Raw genomic sequence first — 10,143 nt, 5'->3', positions numbered from 1 at the left:
TGTTAATTTCACCCAAATAAAACAGCCAGGGTAAAAGAAAACACAACAACAACCAAAGAGAAACCAAACATGCATCCATCCATCCATTTCCGATCCGCTTTTTCTCACAAGGGCCACATTTTTTATTAATTTTTTTTGAAACAAGCGCAAAGGTAAAAATTCTGATTTTAGAAGCCTTTTATTTTGAAATGTAACATCAGATCATAATGAAAGTACTGTACTGTGGTTAGATACTGGGTGGCAGAGTGTGCCCTAAACGTGGTCTGGCTGCGGGAAAACACAATTACTGAATTCATCAATTTATTTATTTATTTTGAATGATGTGAAATTTTAGTGATTGATGGAGAGTTAACATTGACTTTATTTTCTGTTTCAACTTCAGAACGCTTCTTGGTGCTATTCTGGGAGAGCTTTCATTCTCTCAGGGTGAACTCATCGTTCCTGAAGAAATTATTTTAAACATTTTTATTTTACAAGACTGTATAGTATTTGAAATCCAAACCCCTCACGTGAATGCATAAATTTGGTGTCTTTTATTTTGAAGGTGGTTAACGGCGCTCTCTGTCGACAGCTTTCCGTGATGCAGAGTATTCACAATCGCAGGCTTGACCGCAGTCCAGGATTGGGGAGCGAGGAGGGATCGACACTCTTGACTAAATTCTCCTGAATTTGTTGTTAACATGTTCAAACCTCCACTCGGAGCGTCCACCATCATCTCGCTGGACCAAAACATCTTTCGTTGAAGCTTCGTGTCCGATTAAAGTCGTCTCGGTGTTCGTTGGTGTTTCTCGGCCCAGTTTAGCTTCGGTTAGCTTGCTCGCCGCAAACAAAGAGGCGCTCGTGATCAATACATCGCTCTGCAGAGATCGTAAACGTAAAATTGTTGTTGTAATTTCAGTGTGAACAATGTGCGCAAGGACATCAGAATACGAGGAGGAACTTTGTGGAGAAAAAGAGGACCACAAGGGACAACGTCAACTGCTGGACGCCATTGGCAGGATGCAGCCAAGAGTTGTTCTTCACAGATTAGGTTTGGTCACAACGTTCGTCTCACTTGTCTCGTCTTCTTTTTAAAAGCCTTCAACTGCTGTCTTTCTTGTACGCAGTCAGTGTGTGTGTGTTGTGCGTTCTTGTGTGTACTTTTACGTTTACCTTCTTGGAGAATCTTTTACCACAAACTGAGCATGAATAGGGTTTCTCGCCAGTGTGTGTTCTGGTGTGTTTTTAAATTTCCTTTCTGAGAGAATCTTTGGCCGCAAACTGAACAGGCAAAATGTTTCTCACCAGTGTGCTTGTGCGTTCTTGTGTGTACTTTTACGTTTACCTTCTTGGAGAATCTTTTACCACAAACTGAGCATGAATAGGGTTTCTCGCCAGTGTGTGTTCTGGTGTGTTTTTAAATTTCCTTTCTGAGAGAATCTTTGGCCGCAAACTGAACAGGCAAAATGTTTCTCACCAGTGTGCTTGTGCGTTCTTGTGTGTACTTTTACGTTTACCTTCTTGGAGAATCTTTTACCACAAACTGAGCATGAATAGGGTTTCTCGCCAGTGTGTGTTCTGGTGTGTTTTTAAATTTCCTTTCTGAGAGAATCTTTGGCCGCAAACTGAACAGGCAAAATGTTTCTCACCAGTGTGCTTGTGCGTTCTTGTGTGTACTTTTACGTTTACCTTCTTGGAGAATCTTTTACCACAAACTGAGCATGAATAGGGTTTCTCGCCAGTGTGTGTTCTGGTGTGTTTTTAAATTTCCTTTCTGAGAGAATCTTTGGCCGCAAACTGAACAGGCAAAATGTTTCTCACCAGTGTGCTTGTGCGTTCTTGTGTGTACTTTTACGTTTACCTTCTTGGAGAATCTTTTACCACAAACTGAGCATGAATAGGGTTTCTCGCCAGTGTGTGTTCTGGTGTGTTTTTAAATTTCCTTTCTGAGAGAATCTTTGGCCGCAAACTGAACAGGCAAAATGTTTCTCACCAGTGTGCTTGTGCGTTCTTGTGTGTACTTTTACGTTTACCTTCTTGGAGAATCTTTTACCACAAACTGAGCATGAATAGGGTTTCTCGCCAGTGTGTGTTCTGGTGTGTTTTTAAATTTCCTTTCTGAGAGAATCTTTGGCCGCAAACTGAACAGGCAAAATGTTTCTCACCAGTGTGCTTGTGCGTTCTTGTGTGTACTTTTACGTTTACCTTCTTGGAGAATCTTTTACCACAAACTGAGCATGAATAGGGTTTCTCGCCAGTGTGTGTTCTGGTGTGTTTTTAAATTTCCTTTCTGAGAGAATCTTTGGCCGCAAACTGAACAGGCAAAATGTTTCTCACCAGTGTGCTTGTGCGTTCTTGTGTGTACTTTTACGTTTACCTTCTTGGAGAATCTTTTACCACAAACTGAGCATGAATAGGGTTTCTCGCCAGTGTGTGTTCTGGTGTGTTTTTAAATTTCCTTTCTGAGAGAATCTTTGGCCGCAAACTGAACAGGCAAAATGTTTCTCACCAGTGTGCTTGTGCGTTCTTGTGTGTACTTTTACGTTTACCTTCTTGGAGAATCTTTTACCACAAACTGAGCATGAATAGGGTTTCTCGCCAGTGTGTGTTCTGGTGTGTTTTTAAATTTCCTTTCTGAGAGAATCTTTGGCCGCAAACTGAACAGGCAAAATGTTTCTCACCAGTGTGCTTGTGCGTTCTTGTGTGTACTTTTACGTTTACCTTCTTGGAGAATCTTTTACCACAAACTGAGCATGAATAGGGTTTCTCGCCAGTGTGTGTTCTGGTGTGTTTTTAAATTTCCTTTCTGAGAGAATCTTTGGCCGCAAACTGAACAGGCAAAATGTTTCTCACCAGTGTGCTTGTGCGTTCTTGTGTGTACTTTTACGTTTACCTTCTTGGAGAATCTTTTACCACAAACTGAGCATGAATAGGGTTTCTCGCCAGTGTGTGTTCTGGTGTGTTTTTAAATTTCCTTTCTGAGAGAATCTTTGGCCGCAAACTGAACAGGCAAAATGTTTCTCACCAGTGTGCTTGTGCGTTCTTGTGTGTACTTTTACGTTTACCTTCTTGGAGAATCTTTTACCACAAACTGAGCATGAATAGGGTTTCTCGCCAGTGTGTGTTCTGGTGTGTTTTTAAATTTCCTTTCTGAGAGAATCTTTGGCCGCAAACTGAACAGGCAAAATGTTTCTCACCAGTGTGCTTGTGCGTTCTTGTGTGTACTTTTACGTTTACCTTCTTGGAGAATCTTTTACCACAAACTGAGCATGAATAGGGTTTCTCGCCAGTGTGTGTTCTGGTGTGTTTTTAAATTTCCTTTCTGAGAGAATCTTTGGCCGCAAACTGAACAGGCAAAATGTTTCTCACCAGTGTGCTTGTGCGTTCTTGTGTGTACTTTTACGTTTACCTTCTTGGAGAATCTTTTACCACAAACTGAGCATGAATAGGGTTTCTCGCCAGTGTGTGTTCTGGTGTGTTTTTAAATTTCCTTTCTGAGAGAATCTTTGGCCGCAAACTGAACAGGCAAAATGTTTCTCACCAGTGTGCTTGTGCGTTCTTGTGTGTACTTTTACGTTTACCTTCTTGGAGAATCTTTTACCACAAACTGAGCATGAATAGGGTTTCTCGCCAGTGTGTGTTCTGGTGTGTTTTTAAATTTCCTTTCTGAGAGAATCTTTGGCCGCAAACTGAACAGGCAAAATGTTTCTCACCAGTGTGCTTGTGCGTTCTTGTGTGTACTTTTACGTTTACCTTCTTGGAGAATCTTTTACCACAAACTGAGCATGAATAGGGTTTCTCGCCAGTGTGTGTTCTGGTGTGTTTTTAAATTTCCTTTCTGAGAGAATCTTTGGCCGCAAACTGAACAGGCAAAATGTTTCTCACCAGTGTGCTTGTGCGTTCTTGTGTGTACTTTTACGTTTACCTTCTTGGAGAATCTTTTACCACAAACTGAGCATGAATAGGGTTTCTCGCCAGTGTGTGTTCTGGTGTGTTTTTAAATTTCCTTTCTGAGAGAATCTTTGGCCGCAAACTGAACAGGCAAAATGTTTCTCACCAGTGTGCTTGTGCGTTCTTGTGTGTACTTTTACGTTTACCTTCTTGGAGAATCTTTTACCACAAACTGAGCATGAATAGGGTTTCTCGCCAGTGTGTGTTCTGGTGTGTTTTTAAATTTCCTTTCTGAGAGAATCTTTGGCCGCAAACTGAACAGGCAAAATGTTTCTCACCAGTGTGCTTGTGCGTTCTTGTGTGTACTTTTACGTTTACCTTCTTGGAGAATCTTTTACCACAAACTGAGCATGAATAGGGTTTCTCGCCAGTGTGTGTTCTGGTGTGTTTTTAAATTTCCTTTCTGAGAGAATCTTTGGCCGCAAACTGAACAGGCAAAATGTTTCTCACCAGTGTGCTTGTGCGTTCTTGTGTGTACTTTTACGTTTACCTTCTTGGAGAATCTTTTACCACAAACTGAGCATGAATAGGGTTTCTCGCCAGTGTGTGTTCTGGTGTGTTTTTAAATTTCCTTTCTGAGAGAATCTTTGGCCGCAAACTGAACAGGCAAAATGTTTCTCACCAGTGTGCTTGTGCGTTCTTGTGTGTACTTTTACGTTTACCTTCTTGGAGAATCTTTTACCACAAACTGAGCATGAATAGGGTTTCTCGCCAGTGTGTGTTCTGGTGTGTTTTTAAATTTCCTTTCTGAGAGAATCTTTGGCCGCAAACTGAACAGGCAAAATGTTTCTCACCAGTGTGCTTGTGCGTTCTTGTGTGTACTTTTACGTTTACCTTCTTGGAGAATCTTTTACCACAAACTGAGCATGAATAGGGTTTCTCGCCAGTGTGTGTTCTGGTGTGTTTTTAAATTTCCTTTCTGAGAGAATCTTTGGCCGCAAACTGAACAGGCAAAATGTTTCTCACCAGTGTGCTTGTGCGTTCTTGTGTGTACTTTTACGTTTACCTTCTTGGAGAATCTTTTACCACAAACTGAGCATGAATAGGGTTTCTCGCCAGTGTGTGTTCTGGTGTGTTTTTAAATTTCCTTTCTGAGAGAATCTTTGGCCGCAAACTGAACAGGCAAAATGTTTCTCACCAGTGTGCTTGTGCGTTCTTGTGTGTACTTTTACGTTTACCTTCTTGGAGAATCTTTTACCACAAACTGAGCATGAATAGGGTTTCTCGCCAGTGTGTGTTCTGGTGTGTTTTTAAATTTCCTTTCTGAGAGAATCTTTGGCCGCAAACTGAACAGGCAAAATGTTTCTCACCAGTGTGCTTGTGCGTTCTTGTGTGTACTTTTACGTTTACCTTCTTGGAGAATCTTTTACCACAAACTGAGCATGAATAGGGTTTCTCGCCAGTGTGTGTTCTGGTGTGTTTTTAAATTTCCTTTCTGAGAGAATCTTTGGCCGCAAACTGAACAGGCAAAATGTTTCTCACCAGTGTGCTTGTGCGTTCTTGTGTGTACTTTTACGTTTACCTTCTTGGAGAATCTTTTACCACAAACTGAGCATGAATAGGGTTTCTCGCCAGTGTGTGTTCTGGTGTGTTTTTAAATTTCCTTTCTGAGAGAATCTTTGGCCGCAAACTGAACAGGCAAAATGTTTCTCACCAGTGTGCTTGTGCGTTCTTGTGTGTACTTTTACGTTTACCTTCTTGGAGAATCTTTTACCACAAACTGAGCATGAATAGGGTTTCTCGCCAGTGTGTGTTCTGGTGTGTTTTTAAATTTCCTTTCTGAGAGAATCTTTGGCCGCAAACTGAACAGGCAAAATGTTTCTCACCAGTGTGCTTGTGCGTTCTTGTGTGTACTTTTACGTTTACCTTCTTGGAGAATCTTTTACCACAAACTGAGCATGAATAGGGTTTCTCGCCAGTGTGTGTTCTGGTGTGTTTTTAAATTTCCTTTCTGAGAGAATCTTTGGCCGCAAACTGAACAGGCAAAATGTTTCTCACCAGTGTGCTTGTGCGTTCTTGTGTGTACTTTTACGTTTACCTTCTTGGAGAATCTTTTACCACAAACTGAGCATGAATAGGGTTTCTCGCCAGTGTGTGTTCTGGTGTGTTTTTAAATTTCCTTTCTGAGAGAATCTTTGGCCGCAAACTGAACAGGCAAAATGTTTCTCACCAGTGTGCTTGTGCGTTCTTGTGTGTACTTTTACGTTTACCTTCTTGGAGAATCTTTTACCACAAACTGAGCATGAATAGGGTTTCTCGCCAGTGTGTGTTCTGGTGTGTTTTTAAATTTCCTTTCTGAGAGAATCTTTGGCCGCAAACTGAACAGGCAAAATGTTTCTCACCAGTGTGCTTGTGCGTTCTTGTGTGTACTTTTACGTTTACCTTCTTGGAGAATCTTTTACCACAAACTGAGCATGAATAGGGTTTCTCGCCAGTGTGTGTTCTGGTGTGTTTTTAAATTTCCTTTCTGAGAGAATCTTTGGCCGCAAACTGAACAGGCAAAATGTTTCTCACCAGTGTGCTTGTGCGTTCTTGTGTGTACTTTTACGTTTACCTTCTTGGAGAATCTTTTACCACAAACTGAGCATGAATAGGGTTTCTCGCCAGTGTGTGTTCTGGTGTGTTTTTAAATTTCCTTTCTGAGAGAATCTTTGGCCGCAAACTGAACAGGCAAAATGTTTCTCACCAGTGTGCTTGTGCGTTCTTGTGTGTACTTTTACGTTTACCTTCTTGGAGAATCTTTTACCACAAACTGAGCATGAATAGGGTTTCTCGCCAGTGTGTGTTCTGGTGTGTTTTTAAATTTCCTTTCTGAGAGAATCTTTGGCCGCAAACTGAACAGGCAAAATGTTTCTCACCAGTGTGCTTGTGCGTTCTTGTGTGTACTTTTACGTTTACCTTCTTGGAGAATCTTTTACCACAAACTGAGCATGAATAGGGTTTCTCGCCAGTGTGTGTTCTGGTGTGTTTTTAAATTTCCTTTCTGAGAGAATCTTTGGCCGCAAACTGAACAGGCAAAATGTTTCTCACCAGTGTGCTTGTGCGTTCTTGTGTGTACTTTTACGTTTACCTTCTTGGAGAATCTTTTACCACAAACTGAGCATGAATAGGGTTTCTCGCCAGTGTGTGTTCTGGTGTGTTTTTAAATTTCCTTTCTGAGAGAATCTTTGGCCGCAAACTGAACAGGCAAAATGTTTCTCACCAGTGTGCTTGTGCGTTCTTGTGTGTACTTTTACGTTTACCTTCTTGGAGAATCTTTTACCACAAACTGAGCATGAATAGGGTTTCTCGCCAGTGTGTGTTCTGGTGTGTTTTTAAATTTCCTTTCTGAGAGAATCTTTGGCCGCAAACTGAACAGGCAAAATGTTTCTCACCAGTGTGCTTGTGCGTTCTTGTGTGTACTTTTACGTTTACCTTCTTGGAGAATCTTTTACCACAAACTGAGCATGAATAGGGTTTCTCGCCAGTGTGTGTTCTGGTGTGTTTTTAAATTTCCTTTCTGAGAGAATCTTTGGCCGCAAACTGAACAGGCAAAATGTTTCTCACCAGTGTGCTTGTGCGTTCTTGTGTGTACTTTTACGTTTACCTTCTTGGAGAATCTTTTACCACAAACTGAGCATGAATAGGGTTTCTCGCCAGTGTGTGTTCTGGTGTGTTTTTAAATTTCCTTTCTGAGAGAATCTTTGGCCGCAAACTGAACAGGCAAAATGTTTCTCACCAGTGTGCTTGTGCGTTCTTGTGTGTACTTTTACGTTTACCTTCTTGGAGAATCTTTTACCACAAACTGAGCATGAATAGGGTTTCTCGCCAGTGTGTGTTCTGGTGTGTTTTTAAATTTCCTTTCTGAGAGAATCTTTGGCCGCAAACTGAACAGGCAAAATGTTTCTCACCAGTGTGCTTGTGCGTTCTTGTGTGTACTTTTACGTTTACCTTCTTGGAGAATCTTTTACCACAAACTGAGCATGAATAGGGTTTCTCGCCAGTGTGTGTTCTGGTGTGTTTTTAAATTTCCTTTCTGAGAGAATCTTTGGCCGCAAACTGAACAGGCAAAATGTTTCTCACCAGTGTGCTTGTGCGTTCTTGTGTGTACTTTTACGTTTACCTTCTTGGAGAATCTTTTACCACAAACTGAGCATGAATAGGGTTTCTCGCCAGTGTGTGTTCTGGTGTGTTTTTAAATTTCCTTTCTGAGAGAATCTTTGGCCGCAAACTGAACAGGCAAAATGTTTCTCACCAGTGTGCTTGTGCGTTCTTGTGTGTACTTTTACGTTTACCTTCTTGGAGAATCTTTTACCACAAACTGAGCATGAATAGGGTTTCTCGCCAGTGTGTGTTCTGGTGTGTTTTTAAATTTCCTTTCTGAGAGAATCTTTGGCCGCAAACTGAACAGGCAAAATGTTTCTCACCAGTGTGCTTGTGCGTTCTTGTGTGTACTTTTACGTTTACCTTCTTGGAGAATCTTTTACCACAAACTGAGCATGAATAGGGTTTCTCGCCAGTGTGTGTTCTGGTGTGTTTTTAAATTTCCTTTCTGAGAGAATCTTTGGCCGCAAACTGAACAGGCAAAATGTTTCTCACCAGTGTGCTTGTGCGTTCTTGTGTGTACTTTTACGTTTACCTTCTTGGAGAATCTTTTACCACAAACTGAGCATGAATAGGGTTTCTCGCCAGTGTGTGTTCTGGTGTGTTTTTAAATTTCCTTTCTGAGAGAATCTTTGGCCGCAAACTGAACAGGCAAAATGTTTCTCACCAGTGTGCTTGTGCGTTCTTGTGTGTACTTTTACGTTTACCTTCTTGGAGAATCTTTTACCACAAACTGAGCATGAATAGGGTTTCTCGCCAGTGTGTGTTCTGGTGTGTTTTTAAATTTCCTTTCTGAGAGAATCTTTGGCCGCAAACTGAACAGGCAAAATGTTTCTCACCAGTGTGCTTGTGCGTTCTTGTGTGTACTTTTACGTTTACCTTCTTGGAGAATCTTTTACCACAAACTGAGCATGAATAGGGTTTCTCGCCAGTGTGTGTTCTGGTGTGTTTTTAAATTTCCTTTCTGAGAGAATCTTTGGCCGCAAACTGAACAGGCAAAATGTTTCTCACCAGTGTGCTTGTGCGTTCTTGTGTGTACTTTTACGTTTACCTTCTTGGAGAATCTTTTACCACAAACTGAGCATGAATAGGGTTTCTCGCCAGTGTGTGTTCTGGTGTGTTTTTAAATTTCCTTTCTGAGAGAATCTTTGGCCGCAAACTGAACAGGCAAAATGTTTCTCACCAGTGTGCTTGTGCGTTCTTGTGTGTACTTTTACGTTTACCTTCTTGGAGAATCTTTTACCACAAACTGAGCATGAATAGGGTTTCTCGCCAGTGTGTGTTCTGGTGTGTTTTTAAATTTCCTTTCTGAGAGAATCTTTGGCCGCAAACTGAACAGGCAAAATGTTTCTCACCAGTGTGCTTGTGCGTTCTTGTGTGTACTTTTACGTTTACCTTCTTGGAGAATCTTTTACCACAAACTGAGCATGAATAGGGTTTCTCGCCAGTGTGTGTTCTGGTGTGTTTTTAAATTTCCTTTCTGAGAGAATCTTTGGCCGCAAACTGAACAGGCAAAATGTTTCTCACCAGTGTGCTTGTGCGTTCTTGTGTGTACTTTTACGTTTACCTTCTTGGAGAATCTTTTACCACAAACTGAGCATGAATAGGGTTTCTCGCCAGTGTGTGTTCTGGTGTGTTTTTAAATTTCCTTTCTGAGAGAATCTTTGGCCGCAAACTGAACAGGCAAAATGTTTCTCACCAGTGTGCTTGTGCGTTCTTGTGTGTACTTTTACGTTTACCTTCTTGGAGAATCTTTTACCACAAACTGAGCATGAATAGGGTTTCTCGCCAGTGTGTGTTCTGGTGTGTTTTTAAATTTCCTTTCTGAGAGAATCTTTGGCCGCAAACTGAACAGGCAAAATGTTTCTCACCAGTGTGCTTGTGCGTTCTTGTGTGTACTTTTACGTTTACCTTCTTGGAGAATCTTTTACCACAAACTGAGCATGAATAGGGTTTCTCGCCAGTGTGTGTTCTGGTGTGTTTTTAAATTTCCTTTCTGAGAGAATCTTTGGCCGCAAACTGAACAGGCAAAATGTTTCTCACCAGTGTGCTTGTGCGTTCTTGTGTGTACTTTTACGTTTACCTTCTTGGAGAATCTTTTACCACAAACTGAGCATGAATAGGGTTTCT

The 10,143-nt window shown here is 41.3% G+C and overlaps 1 long non-coding RNA gene across 1 annotated transcript; it reads left to right on the top strand.

Moving 5' to 3' along the window:
- The first annotated feature begins 556 nt into the window (after window positions 1–556).
- LOC109521468 (uncharacterized) lies at window positions 557–1,090 on the top strand. The gene is made up of 2 exons (XR_002169357.1): window positions 557–807; window positions 899–1,090. It is a non-coding gene; the product is annotated as an uncharacterized LOC109521468 (long non-coding RNA).
- The last annotated feature ends 9,053 nt before the right edge of the window (window positions 1,091–10,143 follow it).

The sequence above is a fragment of the Hippocampus comes genome, unplaced genomic scaffold (genome assembly GCF_001891065.2).
Source record: "Hippocampus comes isolate QL1 unplaced genomic scaffold, H_comes_QL1_v1.1 scaffold426, whole genome shotgun sequence".
Taxonomy (NCBI): domain Eukaryota; kingdom Metazoa; phylum Chordata; class Actinopteri; order Syngnathiformes; family Syngnathidae; genus Hippocampus; species Hippocampus comes.
The sequence above is the reverse complement of the archived record's forward strand: the minus strand, read 5'-3'. Positions and strand labels throughout refer to the sequence as shown.